The sequence below is a fragment of the Periplaneta americana genome, chromosome 8 (assembly GCF_040183065.1).
Source record: "Periplaneta americana isolate PAMFEO1 chromosome 8, P.americana_PAMFEO1_priV1, whole genome shotgun sequence".
NCBI classification, from domain to species: Eukaryota; Metazoa; Arthropoda; class Insecta; order Blattodea; family Blattidae; genus Periplaneta; species Periplaneta americana.
In genome coordinates this window covers 5,915,588-5,929,675 of record NC_091124.1, presented here as the reverse complement: position 1 = coordinate 5,929,675, position 14,088 = coordinate 5,915,588, and the positions used below count along the sequence as shown (strand labels likewise).

At 39.9% G+C, this 14,088-nt stretch overlaps 1 long non-coding RNA gene and 1 other non-coding gene across 2 annotated transcripts in view; both read left to right on the top strand.

Moving 5' to 3' along the window:
- Window positions 1-14,088, top strand: part of LOC138704432 (uncharacterized) — a 534,140-nt gene that overhangs the window by 323,723 nt on the left and 196,329 nt on the right. The window lies entirely within an intron of this gene.
- On the top strand, window positions 2,763-2,834 carry TRNAD-GUC (transfer RNA aspartic acid (anticodon GUC)). Its single transcript has one exon. It is a non-coding gene; the product is annotated as a tRNA-Asp (tRNA).

Here is a 14,088-nt window from a genome sequence, read left to right as displayed (position 1 = left end):
TACCAACTAGTGAGGCAACTAAGTCAGGAGATGAAGTAGAAGGATGACCACCTTTTCCCCTCCATTGCAGACTAGCTACATGTTACACTAATCAGACTTCAGATGTTTACAAACATTGTTCTTCCTCTGACACGTATAACATATAAAAAATACGAAAGATACAAAAGCAGCGTTCGCACCTGTGGAGTAACGGTCAGCGCGTCTGGCCGCGAAACCAGGTGGCCCGGGTTCGAATCCCGGTCGGGGCAAGTTACTGGTTGAGGTTTTTTCCGGGGTTTTCCCTCAACCCAATATGAGCAAATGCTGGGTAACTTTCGGTGCTGGACCCCGTACTCATTTCACCGGCATTATCACCATTTCATTCAGACGCTAAATAACCTAGATGTTGATACAGCGACGTAAAATAACCCAATAAAATAAAATAAAAAGATACAAAAACAGCGGTTGTAACACATGAAAGTTAACATTATTTCTGACGAATCCAAATGATCTTCGGGTGGTTCTCCCCCTCCCCCCGGAGAATATCGTTTTCCTTAACATCATTTCACCAGTGACAACCAGGCAGCAGTGTAAGGTACGCGGTATCATACCAGACTTGATTGTATAACAACAGAACAGAACAAAACTGTAGTCTGTCGCAATTGGCATCACACACAATGGCGATCACCAAGGTTTTCACAGAAACTCAACTGCTTCTAACGTAATTAATTAGAGATGAGAATTTGCCGATACTCGATACCAGCACCGCAGCTGAAGGCCCAGGATCGATGTTCAATAATGCAACTCAGGAAACAATTATCTGAAAATACCTGCCATAGTGCTCTGCAATGTTCAATTTGCCGTTTCCTATAACGTTATCCGTTCTGCAACTCTGGATCTTGTCCGCATTGTTGTATTTTGTTGTGAAACCTGAGTTCAAATTATATCATATTAACACAATATTGTATTTTCTTAATTTTGTATTACTCATAATAGGATCTCTCTTAGGCCTAAATGCTCATTCACAATGAAAATTAAACATAACGTAAGCGTTAACTTAACGTTACAGTAAAATCAAGAAGTCATACCATCATTCACGATGGGAACATAAACATAACAGCATACTTGGTAACCATGGAAACATAACAACGACGCCATTTCCTCATATTCTGTCGTATACTTCAGCGCTCCACGATTGTGTTCTGTTTGCAAATCACGTAAGCATAAGCATGAAAGTTTGGAGTTTGCAAACTTTCATGTTAACGTCTTACGGTAATGTTTATGTCAATGCTTATGTGAATCATTGTGAATGATCCCATTTGGTAGCCTGGGCGCAAACTTCTGTGTTTATGTTACGGCTATGTTTAATTTTCATTGTGAATGGGCCTTAATTCTTAAACAAAAACCCTACATATAAAGTGTGTTCTCAAAATGTTGAATATTGAATGCTTAGTGCACTTTTACTAATGAAATTCACGCGAAACTCTACAAGCTGTAACATTTATGAAAAAAACCTATTTTATTTTTTTCGAATGAATAGGTTTGTTTTTCCAACAGAACTAAATACGTAATTTCCAAGGCCGTCAAAAGTTGCATTTGTTATAGTGTATTTAAATGTGAACAAATGAAATTACGTCTGCAATATATTAAAACAGTATTTTTTTTAACAGTTGAAAGGGCTTCCTGAACGGACTCCCTTTGGTAAATGTAATTAGTTCTTCTACTTCAAGTAACAAGATTGGTAGCGTCCAAGGCCCGTATATTATTATGTCAATGAATTTGTATATATAACACAACCCAAAGCATCCTGTAAATCCGCGTCAAAGAAAATAATGATCCATTCTTTAACCATTATTCATAATTCTGAAGCGAGCATAATAAATTATAGGGTACGTTTAAAATTCTTGAACATGAATATCGAAAATATTGAAATGGTAACAAATGAACTGTTAGTGCAAGATGGCGAGGACTATGTATTGGAAAATGGAATAAAGAGCATAATAATACGCCTTTCACTAGACTAGTACTCGGGAGTCCCGAGTTCACGCCCCGCGGCCGAGCAATCTCAAGTTTTCATGGTTTCTCTCAGTTACAAAGAGAAATGCGGAATTAGAAATCTACATCAATCTATTTTAAACCACCACATAAGCATCATTATCATCACAATAATTAAAATAGAAATCAGTTTAAATGAATACAAGCCATTAACATATGACAATATAAACATAACACAACATCCTACAGCCAACTGAAATACCCAAAGATCCGGCACACGCGATATAACCCTAATGCTAAAGCGTGTATAAATATAATCAAACAAAAATAATATAGCTTTATAAAACAGATGAGCAGAGACATGCAACGGAACTTGATAACGTAATATGACTTCCGCATATATTCAGAATATTTCGGGACCTGATTGAAGACAAGAAGCTTTCCCTGCAAATCAAGATTTCGGGTATAACTCCCTGTAAAGTTGATTTGAATAATTTCGAGGGAAAATTGTTCCTGAGCCGGGTATCGAACCCGGGACAAACCAAAGGTCCCGGGTTCGATACCCGGCTCCGGAACAATTTTTCCCTCGAAATTATTCAAATCAACTTTACAGGGAGTTATACCCGAAATCTTGATTTGCATAATACACGTCACTGTTCGTTAACAGAAAACCACAATTTAAGTCACACGGAGTTAGTGTGCACTCGAAGTTGGTTGCTTGACGGTTGTCAGCCCACTTTGAGGTCTGTGGATATAGAGGGAAGAATTGGATCGGTGTCGGTTAGAGTTCCCGGGTAGCTCAGTGGTAGAGCGTTGGTACGTCAAACCAAAGGTTCCGGGTTCGATACCCGGTTCCGGAACAATTTTTCCCTCGAAATTATTCAAAGTTTTCCCTGGTTTTTACATATAGGAACATAACAAAAATTTGGCATTTTTAGTTGTTTTTAAGAGTATTTAATATACTAATACACTGCGTATATCCTTAATGTTTATACACCGAAAAACAAATGCACACGCAAAGCGCATCCCTCAAAGTACACGTGCGCTATCTGTTGGTGCTAGTTCAGGATATCCCTATTAAGAACGCTTAAATGCCATCGACTGCGGCCGGGATCGAACCCACGACCGTGGACACAGAACGTCAACACTATACCGACTGCGCCACCCAGGCCGACTATTGGAATGGAGAGAGAGAGAGAGAGAGAGAGAGAGAGAGAGAGAGAGAATAATGAAATTTATAAAGGGAATTCTTATTAAAATCCAACACAAGAATGAAAGCCACAGCAACTACATATTTCATGGGAATGCTTGACGATCAAATCCCCGTAGAGCCGATATAAGGAAAAGGATGTACAAATGTGGGACTGGAGTGGGAGTGCAGCACCATAAACATGGACGCTTGATACACTGAAGTTCAGACGATATAGAGCTGTCCGGCTAGTTCTGGGAAGAGCCTCGCAGCTCACCTGCATCCCCGGCGAGGCGTGATTCGACCCCCGATGGCTTTGTCAGCTGACTGATGAGACGTGGCAACGCCGCAAAGTGATGTCCGCCGCGGTGGACGACCTTGACCGGCTTCCAGGGCGAGTCCAGACGAGGCAATGCGCCCCGGGCACTCCCATTGCCTTTCACGACTGCTTCTTCTTCTTCTTCATCTTCTCCTTCTCTTCTTCATCTTCTTCTTCTCCTCCTCCTTCTTCTTCATCTTCTTCTCTTCTTCATCATCATCTTCTTCTTCTTCATCTTCTTCTTCTCTTCTTCATCTTCTTCATCATCTTCTTCATCTTCTTCTTCTTCTCTTCTTCATCTTCTTCTTCTTCTTCTCCATCTTCATCTCTTCTTCTTCATCTTCTTCTTCATCATCTTCTTCTCTTCTTCTTCATCTTCTTCTTCTTCATCATCATCTTCTTCTTCATCATCTTCTTCTTCTCTTCTTCATCTTCTTCTTCTCTTCTTCTTCATCATCTTCTTCATCATCATCTTCTTCTTCTTCTTCTTCTCTAGTCCCGATTGTGACAGTTCAGATGCCCTGCACGTGCGTTCCGAGGATGCCTGTGCCCTGCCACGCGACCTTGGAGTACAGACTTCGACTCCATTAACCTTTCAAGGCGTCGCAGACGGACAGGAAGCGGTCTTGCTTTATTTGTGAGGAAGGGGCAGGGCATAGTTGCGCCCCACGGTCAGATAAAACGCAGCAGATAAAGGGTCCCTGTTTTGTGGGCATAGTTGCGCCCCGTTCCCATCAGGTAGAGAAAAGGTCATGGCATAGTTGGGACCCGATGAAATAGGTAGAGAAAAAGACACTACGGAAACTCGAGCCTCGTAATCAACCAACCTTACTGATTTCTTATGCGATTTAATATTCATTATCGATAACGTTAAAATGAACACCATGAAGTTGGCAATATTTTATTAACTGTTTTTCTACTGTTTATGCAGTGATTATCGATAGCCAACCGATAAAATGAACACCATGAAGTTGGCAGTACTTTATTAACTGACATATTCAAATGAGGGAGCCGTTGGAATATGGGGACTTAGCAGTCTTTGACATTTTATTAGTGATTTTCACACCGTCTGTGGCGTATAGTAGGTTAATTTAAAATCAATGTTAAGTTTAGTGAAAAGGATGAAGAGTTAATAATTCGCAATGGTTCTAAGTTTCAATTTTCGAAACCCTGTACCGTAGGGTTCAGATATCGATGAACAAACAAAAAATTCAGTTCATTTATTGTGTGTGATCGATAAAAAAAAGTGCTATTTTAAATAGTAAAATCGATCATATGCTAGGCCTACCTGATTTCAATGCAGCTATCACTGTAATATTTGTAAGTAATTTGTTTATATTATGACAATCACTTTCGTGTGTACTATGCCCATCGGGGCGCAACTATATCATGTCCATTCTGCTACCTGATTTCTTCGGGGCGCAACTATCCCTTGTCCATTCTGCTACCTGATTTCATCGGGGCGCAACTATGCCATGTCCATTCTGCTACCTGATTTCATCGGGGCGCAACTATGCCATGTCCATTCTGCTACCTGATTTCTTCGGGGCGCAACTATGCCTTGTCCATTCTGCTACCTGATTTCTTCGGGGCGCAACTATGCCACGTCCATTCTGCTACCTGATTTCTTAGGGGCGCAACTATGCCATGTCCATTCTGCTACCTGATTTCATCGGGGCGCAACTATGCCATGTCCATTCTGCTACCTGATTTCTTCGGGGCGCAACTATGCCTTGTCCATTCTGCTACCTGATTTCTTCGGGGCGCAACTATGCCACGTCCATTCTGCTACCTGATTTCTTAGGGGCGCAACTATGCCATGTCCATTCTGCTACCTGATTTCATCGGGGCGCAACTATGCCATGTCCATTCTGCTACCTGATTTCTTCGGGGCGCAACTATGCCACGTCCATTCTGCTACCTGATTTCTTAGGGGCGCAACTATGCCATGTCCATTCTGCTAACCGATTTCTTGGGGGCGCAACTATGCCATGTCCATTCTGCTACCTGATTTCTTCGGGGCGCAACTATGCCATGTCCATTCTGCTACCTGATTTCTTAGGGGCGCAACTATGCCATGTCCATTCTGCTACCTGATTTCTTCGGGGCGCAACTATGCCATGTCCATTCTGCTACCTGATTTCTTCGGGGCGCAACTATGCCATGTCCATTCTGCTACCTGATTTCTTCGGGGCGCAACTATGCCATGTCCATTCTGCTACCTGATTTCTTCGGGGTGCAACTATGCCATGTCCATTCTGCTACCTGGTTTCTTCGGGGCGCAACTATGCCATGTCCATTCTGCTACCCGATTTCTTAGGGGCGCAACTATGCCATGTCCATTCTGCTACCTGATTTCTTCGGGGCGCAACTATGCCATGTCCATTCTGCTACCTGGTTTCTTCGGGGCGCAACTATGCCATGTCCATTCTGCTACCTGGTTTCTTAGGGGCGCAACTATGCCATGTCCATTCTGCTACCTGATTTCTTAGGGGCGCAACTATGCCATGTCCATTCTGCTACCTGGTTTCTTCGGGGCGCAACTATGCCATGTCCATTCTGCTACCTGATTTCTTCGGGGCGCAACTATGCCATGTCCCTTCAGCTACCTGGTTTCTTCGGGGCGCAATTATGCCATGCCTAGGCCTCCCAATTGACCGCGGGGCGCAACTATGCCATACCGTGAGAAAGCGCTACGCATGTTTTAAAACGGCACCAATTGCCTCCAACAAGGAGCTGAAAGTCTGCGAAAATCCACCACTACTCGCACCTGTACCGTAAGAAAATATTACCAAACGTTGTGACACTAAACAAAGTTTTGCCAAGCGGTTTCTATGACAGCCCAGCAGCGCTACTCTCTCCGCTGTTGTGGGAAGTTTTCAAGCCCACATGGTAATACACGGCGCCCAGCATGGTCACGAAGCGCGGACATAAGCAGCAGGAAGTTCTGGAGGAGAAACTGAGCGCGCAGTTCCTTAAGATCTTCATTTCATCTTCTCTGCAACAATTCGAATCTCTCCGACCTATTGCGTTCGTTCTCTGAATCGATACTAATATTCATGAAGACAGGAGTCAACCGCTGAGGAGTAACAGTTAACATGTCTGACCGTGAAACTAGCGAGCCAGGGTTCAAATTCTCGTTGGGACAAATTACCTGGTTGAGGTTTTTTCTGGGATTTGTCCACAATCCATTAAGAGCAAATGCTGGGTAACTTTCGGCGCTGGACCCTGGACTCGCTGACATTATCACTTTCTTATCATTCAGACGCCAGATGTCCATAGTAGTTTATAAAGCGTCGTAAAATAAAGGAAATAAAAAAGACGCAAGAAGGAATCGAGGCAGAACTTCAGGAGAGATACAGGGATATCATTTTATTTTTACTAACATTTTTAATATTAACTTGCCTATACCTCTGGTTCAACGCCGTTTGCTACCCCCTTCTACGACTGGAGTTCGATGATACTGGTGTAATATACAAACAAATCACTTTACTAGGTATAGGAGGGAAGAAAAGTAGTTCATCCATTTACGTAAACTAGGAAATATCGCGCTTTTGAGTTTGATAATTTTCATTAGGTTTTTGTTTAATCAAAATGCAGTACAGTATTAACAATGAGTGTTTTTACTCACGAACTGAGCTGTCCATGTGGACGTATTCATTATGCAGTGTATATTATACTGTCTACAACACATTAGTCTACAATATAGAGAATGAAGTTAAATTGAAAAATAATCATAATATGGATATTTAAACACATTTTTTTTTTAATGATGGCCCTTCATTTCGATACAGGCTTCAGTTCTAATGTACATATTATCGCACTATAGACTATTGTACCTAATCCCAATTACCAGTTTCGTCCTTCGTACTAGTAACTCATGTTGAAATAATTCTGTACCTACTCTATAAAAGAGTACCTTACGTACTGTAAATTCAATCTTCACTTCTACCCGACCCGCACAGATAAAATTACTCAGACATGCTATCTACTGTCCGTCCAAGTGGTTATGTAGCAGGATCGTAGAAAGGAGGGAAATCACGTGACAGTTAATTACTTAACGAGGCCCTTTTATTTAAGTTATTTTAAACAGTTGTATGTATAATATTACGTAAACGTCCAATTCCTAACAGAAATTAATGTTTTCAGAAAAGAGCTAAGACAGCCCAGCTTTTACAGAGGGGCTAGCAGAAGCAGGTGGGGGAAATCGGGATGCGACGTAGGCAAACGGACAGTACCTGTGCGAAAATATGATTCAATATTGAAAGCTCTTTCGTCACTGGAAAACGCGAAAATATTTCTGGAACGTACTATACTCACTAACTCAGTGCTGTTTATTATATGCGGCCTTGATTCTGCCTGCAGGACAGTTGAAACTTCATTAGTAGAAGAGGTGGGAGTGAAGTACATTTAAAAACTGAGGTACAATAAAAATTGAAGAAAAATAAAATGATGTCCTTGTACAATCGTCTATATTCTATGAGGACTAACTTTGCAGCACGTAAATGAAAGAAAATTCTGACGACATGGAGAATTACTACACAAGTATTTAACTCGCTTGTCCCGGGTTTTTTATCGAACTGCAGAACAAGTACAAAAACGAACACCAATATGGGCTTCTACTGCAAAGCCAATCTTTCTTGGGTACCATCACCGCAGTTCGAATCAGCCAGCAAGCGGCAGTAGGAAGCGGTCCAACGCCCAGTGGTTCAACACGACATCCTTCAATGTTTCACTTTTCAGTGAATTACAGCGACCGCGCCCTCCACCCCCGCCCTCCACATCCTGTTCAACAATACTCCGCATCAGGCCGACAGAAGAAAACCGGGAAACCTTGTTCAAACCTAGGATTATCTAAACGAGATTTAAGTGAAACTAACACACGGTTTAGGTACACGCTATCCGGAAAAGTTTAGAAATGGGCGACATATGCGTCCAGATATTAATTAAATTTATCAGTTTATAGAAATACATTACTTAACAGTTATTTAGATAACTAGTTACAGAAGTGGGGTTTTGTTAAGTTAGAACAGTAGACCATATTCTAATACCCGAGAGTAACTACAGTAATTTTCTAATGTTTTAACTACAATATTTTATCTATGTTTCGTCTATTTAACGAAAATTATATTTTTAAAATGTAGCAGATAAATTTATAATAATTTGTAGTTCATTTGAGTCGTCCAAAGCCTACTTGATTGTATACAGAGTCGTTTTCGACGAACAAAATTGTATACATAGAGATCAACAAATATTGTTGAAGTCGCCATTTTCAACGTGATAATTGCAATTAGATATTGAAAATGTGGAGAAAGAGATTGAAAAAGAAGAGTTTCCTAGTACTCCGCCCGAAATCCTAGAAGCTGTTGCTATGGAAATAGAAAAGTGTCTTATCCTCAAATCCTAGAAGCTTTTGCTATGGAAATAGAAAAGTGTCTTATCCTGAAATCCTAGAAGCTGTTGCTATGGAAATAGAAAAGTGTCTTATCCTGAAATCCTAGAAGCTTTGGCTATGGAAATAGAAAAGTGTCTTATCCTGAAATCCTAGAAGCTGTTGCTATGGAAATAGAAAAGTGTCTTATCCCGAAATCCTAGAAGCTTTGGCTATGGAAATAGAAAAGTGTCTTATCCTGAAATCCTAGAAGCTGTTGCTATGGAAATAGAAAAGTGTCTTATCCTGAAATTCTAGAAGCTGTTGCTATGGAAATAGAAAAGTGTCTTATCCCGAAATCCTAGAAGCTTTTGGTATGGAAATAGAAAAGTGTCTTATCCTGAAATCCTAGAAACTGTTGCATTGGAAATAGAAAAGCGTCTGATCCTGAAATCCTAGAAGCTGTTGCTATGGAAATAGAAAAGCGTCTTATCCTGAAATCCTAGAAGCTGTTGCTATGGAAATAGAAAAGTGTCTTATCCCGAAATCCTAGAAGCTTTGGCTATGGAAATAGAAAAGTGTCTTATCCTGAAATCCTAGAAGCTGTTGCTATGGAAACAGAAAAGTATCTTATCCTGAAATCCTAGAAGCTGTTGCTATGGAAACAGAAAAGTGTCTTATCCTGAAATCCTAGAAGCTGTTGCATTGGAAATATAAAAGCGTCTGATCCTGAAATCCTAGAAGCTGTTGCTATGGAAATAGAAAAGCGTCTTATCCTGAAATCCTGCAAGCTGTTGCTATGGAAATAGAAAAGTGTCTTATCCCGAAATCCTAGAAGCTGTTGCTATGGAAACAGAAAAGTGTCTTATCCTGAAATCCTAGAAGCTGTTGCTATGGAAATAGAAAAATGTCTTATCCTGAAATCCTACAAGCTGTTGCATTGGAAATAGAAAAGCGTCTGATCCTGAAATCCTAGAAGCTGTTGCTATGGAAATAGAAAAGCGTCTTATCCTGAAATCCTGCAAGCTGTTGCTATGGAAATAGAAAAGTGTCTTATCCTGAAATCCTAGAAGCTGTTGCTATGGAAACAGAAAAGTGTCTTATCCTGAAATCCTAGAAGCTGTTGCTGTTGCTGTGGAAATAGAAAAGTGTCTTATCCTGAAATCCTAGAAGCTGTTGCTATGGAAACAGAAAAGTGTCTTATCCTGAAATCCTAGAAGATGTTGCTATGGAAACAGAAAAGTGTCTTATCCTGAAATCCTAGAAGCTGTTGCATTGGAAATAGAAAAGCGTCTGATCCTGAAATCCTAGAAGCTGTTGCTATGGAAATAGAAAAGCGTCTTATCCTGAAATCCTGCAAGCTGTTGCTATGGAAATAGAAGTGTCTTATCCTGAAATCCTAGAAGCTGTTGCTATGGAAACAGAAAAGTGTCTTATCCTGAAATCCTAGAAGCTGTTGCTATGGAAATAGAAAAATGTCTTATCCTGAAATCCTACAAGCTGTTGCTATGGAAATAGAGAAGTGTCTTATCCTGAAATCCTAGAAGCTGTTGCTACAGAATCTTACTACAGAACAATAAAGTTAAAGTTTTGCAATGTAAAAGTGTCAACTGAAGTTATTCTTTTACAACTTTGGTAATATATTAAATACAAAAATGTAATTTAAGTATATTAAATATCTCTCATAAAATTAGCTAATATATTCAATTATGTGTCTTTGGAACTAGTGGCTCAAGGTCAAGCAATGGACTGCATTTGCCACGTGTGGTTACCCCAATCCTGGACATTTTCCTCAACTAAAGTCAGCCGGGATTAGCAGTGCTTCAGTCCACAGCTTTCAGTTCAGTGACTCGTTTGGGAAGCAAGTTAGAATTAATCTCTGCTAGACGCCAAAGTCGACAAATTCTTCACGAATGGATTTCTCAACAAGCTATAGAAAACGTGGCTTGATAAAGGCGGCCTGCGATGCACCGTCGGAAGTCTTATAATGTGTCACACATTATGTGTGTTCTTTCAAATTCTCCTTCTCTCCGTCCCCTCAGCATTCAAGGCCGATTCTAGGAGAAAGTGAAGAAGGACCAACGCTGAGCATCACCCATCCTCGAGGTCATTAGTTCGTGAAGTGGCCATCGGTTCCGGAGCGCGTGTCTGGAATACAGAATGCCGTCTCTTCTAACAAATTCTTACCACGGGATCTCAGGGCTTCAAGTTGTGGCGCTCTTGAATTTATCGTACACGTGTTGAAAGTTAATCTGAACAACGTTCCGGAACAACTTACAGGTAAACGTTTAGAGATAAGTGAGAGATTTGGCTAACCTTGCGGGTATCGAACCGGACTCCATGGTAGTATGATCAGTACAAAGCATTCGCTTACAACAGAAAGCACAGACAAGTCTAAAAATAATAATAATTAATAATAATTTATTTATTTAATCTGGCAGAGCTAAGGCCAGTAGGCCTTCTCTTCCGCCCAGCCAGATTCTAATTCTAATTGAATACAATTGTATTGCTTACATAGCTATTACATTAATATCTAGACCATAAAACAACATGAAAGTAAATAATGAAAGTTGGATAAGTAATGTTAGTGTGACAATAATAAACATTGGTAAGAAATAGTTATATTAATAATAATAATAATAATAATAATAATAATAATAATAATAATAATAATAATAGTAGTACTACTACTACTACTAATAATAATAATAATAATAATAATAATAATAATAATAATAATAATGAGATAATTTAGATATTTATCTGTGATATATATAACCATTAAACATTGAGAAACCTGAAACAGCTATTATTGTTAACAAGAATTGTTAGAAAAATATCTCGTTAGCCTATTCTTAAATTGGTTTGATGTCTGACAGTCCCTGACATTAATCGGTAGGGAATTCCAAAGTCGAGGAACAGCCACAGTGAAAGAAGATGAATATGAGGATGTTCGGTGGGAGGGAATGGATAATATTGAGGAGTGTTGTGATCGTGTGTCTAGGTTATGATGGGTGGATAAATTTCGAAAACGAGACGCAAGATAGACAGGAGTGGAGAAATGCAATATGTGAAAGAGAAGGGAAAGACAGTGGATTTTCCTACGATCTTCTAGACGGAGCCAGAACAACATTTCGAGGGATGGTGTTACGTGATCAGCCCGGCGAATATTGCAGACGAAACGGACGCACATATTATGAACACGTTGCAGTCTCTGCGCCGAAGTAACGCTTAGGTCAGTAAGCAGAATATCACAGTAATCGAAGTGGGGCATCACGAGTGTTTGCACTAACTTGCTAAATGGCATCAAACTGCTCGTCTTGACCTGAGCTATCCTCAACAAGTCTGATTTGTAAAAATTACCAAGTCAGATTTTTTGCATGGGAGAAAGCCTCAACCTGGAGGACCATACTTTACGAGCTAGATGATCCGTGGCCAGACTGTGTAGCGAGAAAGCACAATCGCGGAAGATCTACTACTCTTCGACCTGAAAACATTGCTTCCGAATTCTCTTCAGAAAGGATGAAAGCACTCGAATTGGACATGTACGAGTATATCGTACTGACTAGTACAGGGACATCATTTTATTTTTACTAAAATTTCTAATATTAACCTGGCTATATCTTCGGATTGAAGGTCTAGAACCGGAAACACCGCTTGCTCTACTTTCCAAGATTGGAGTTCCATGATACTGCCGTAATCACTTTACTAGGTATAGGAGGGAAGAAAAGTAGTTCATCCATTTACGTAAACTAAGAAATATCGCAATTTTGAGTTTCATAATTTTCATTAGGTTTTTGTTTAATCAAAATACAGTACAGCATTAACACTTAGTGTTTTTACTCACGAACTGAGCTATCCATTCGGACGTATTCATTATGCAGTGCACATTATACTGTCTACAGCACATTAGCGTACAATATAGAGAATGAAGTTAAAATGAAAAATAATCATAATATGGATATTTAAACACATTTTTGAAAATGGTGGCCGTTCATTTCGATACAGGTTTCAGTTCTTTTGTGCATATTATCGCACTATAGACTATTTTACCTAATTCCAATTACCAGATTCGTCCTTCGTATCAGGAACTCATGTTGAAATAATTCTGTACCTACCTAACTTATTCTATAAAAGAGTACCTTACGTACTGTAAATTTAATCTTCACTTCTGCCCGATGCGAAAAAATAAAATTATGATATCTACTGTCCGGTTCAAGTGGTTTTGTCGCAGGGTCGTAGAAAAGGGGGGGGGGGAATCAGGTGACAGTTAATTACTTAACGAGGTCCTTTTATTTAAGTTATTTTAAACAGTTGTATAATATTACGTAGACGTCCAATTCCTAACAGAAATTAATGTTTTCAGAAAAGAGCTAAGACAGCCCAGCTACTAGTTATTACAGAGGGGCGAACAGAAGCAGGTGGGGGGGGGGGAAACGACGTAGGCAAACGGACGACAGTACCTGTGCGAAAATATGATTCAATATTGAAAGCTCTTTCGTCACTGGAAAACGCGAACATATTTCTGGAACGTACTATACTCACTAACTCAGTACTGCTTACTATGACCGCATACCTGGCCTTGGTTCTGTGTGGAGAACGGTTGGAAGTTTACTAGTAGAGGGGGTGGGAGTGAAGTACATTCAAAAACTCAGGTACAATAAAAATAAAGTAAAAAATAAAATGATGTCCCTGTATAAAATACAGCATTATTTAGCTAGATAAATAAATCAAACTGTTCCAACTAGCGAATGTTTTCTTGGGAGCTAACACTGCGCTTATGTGTAACCAATAGCACAGTGGTACTCATTACGCGGTCCGCGGACCATATGCGGCTCTAGAAGACATTTATTGCGGCCTTTGAAGTAATATTACTATTACTATTCTTTTTTCTGAAAACTATTATTTTTTATTTCTGCAACAATGTTCAACTGGGGAAAATTGTGATTACCCTGCATCATTACGAGCCCTGGAATTTTTAGGCACGAATAGGATAGCTTGCAACAATTTTATGTAAAAATCCCTAAATGTATGCAACACAAGGAACTCTGGAGCGATGATACTGCCTAAAACTAGGAGCATTAAAGAACTATGTTTCGGATTACGCTAAACGAGCCTAAAAAATCCGAGGGAAGGCAGAAAATAGTAAAGATTGGAGAACGCTGGGTTTGCAGTAAAAGACTTGCCCTTGGGCAGAAAAATAGTGGTGGATGAATCATTACTGTCGGTGAAGGT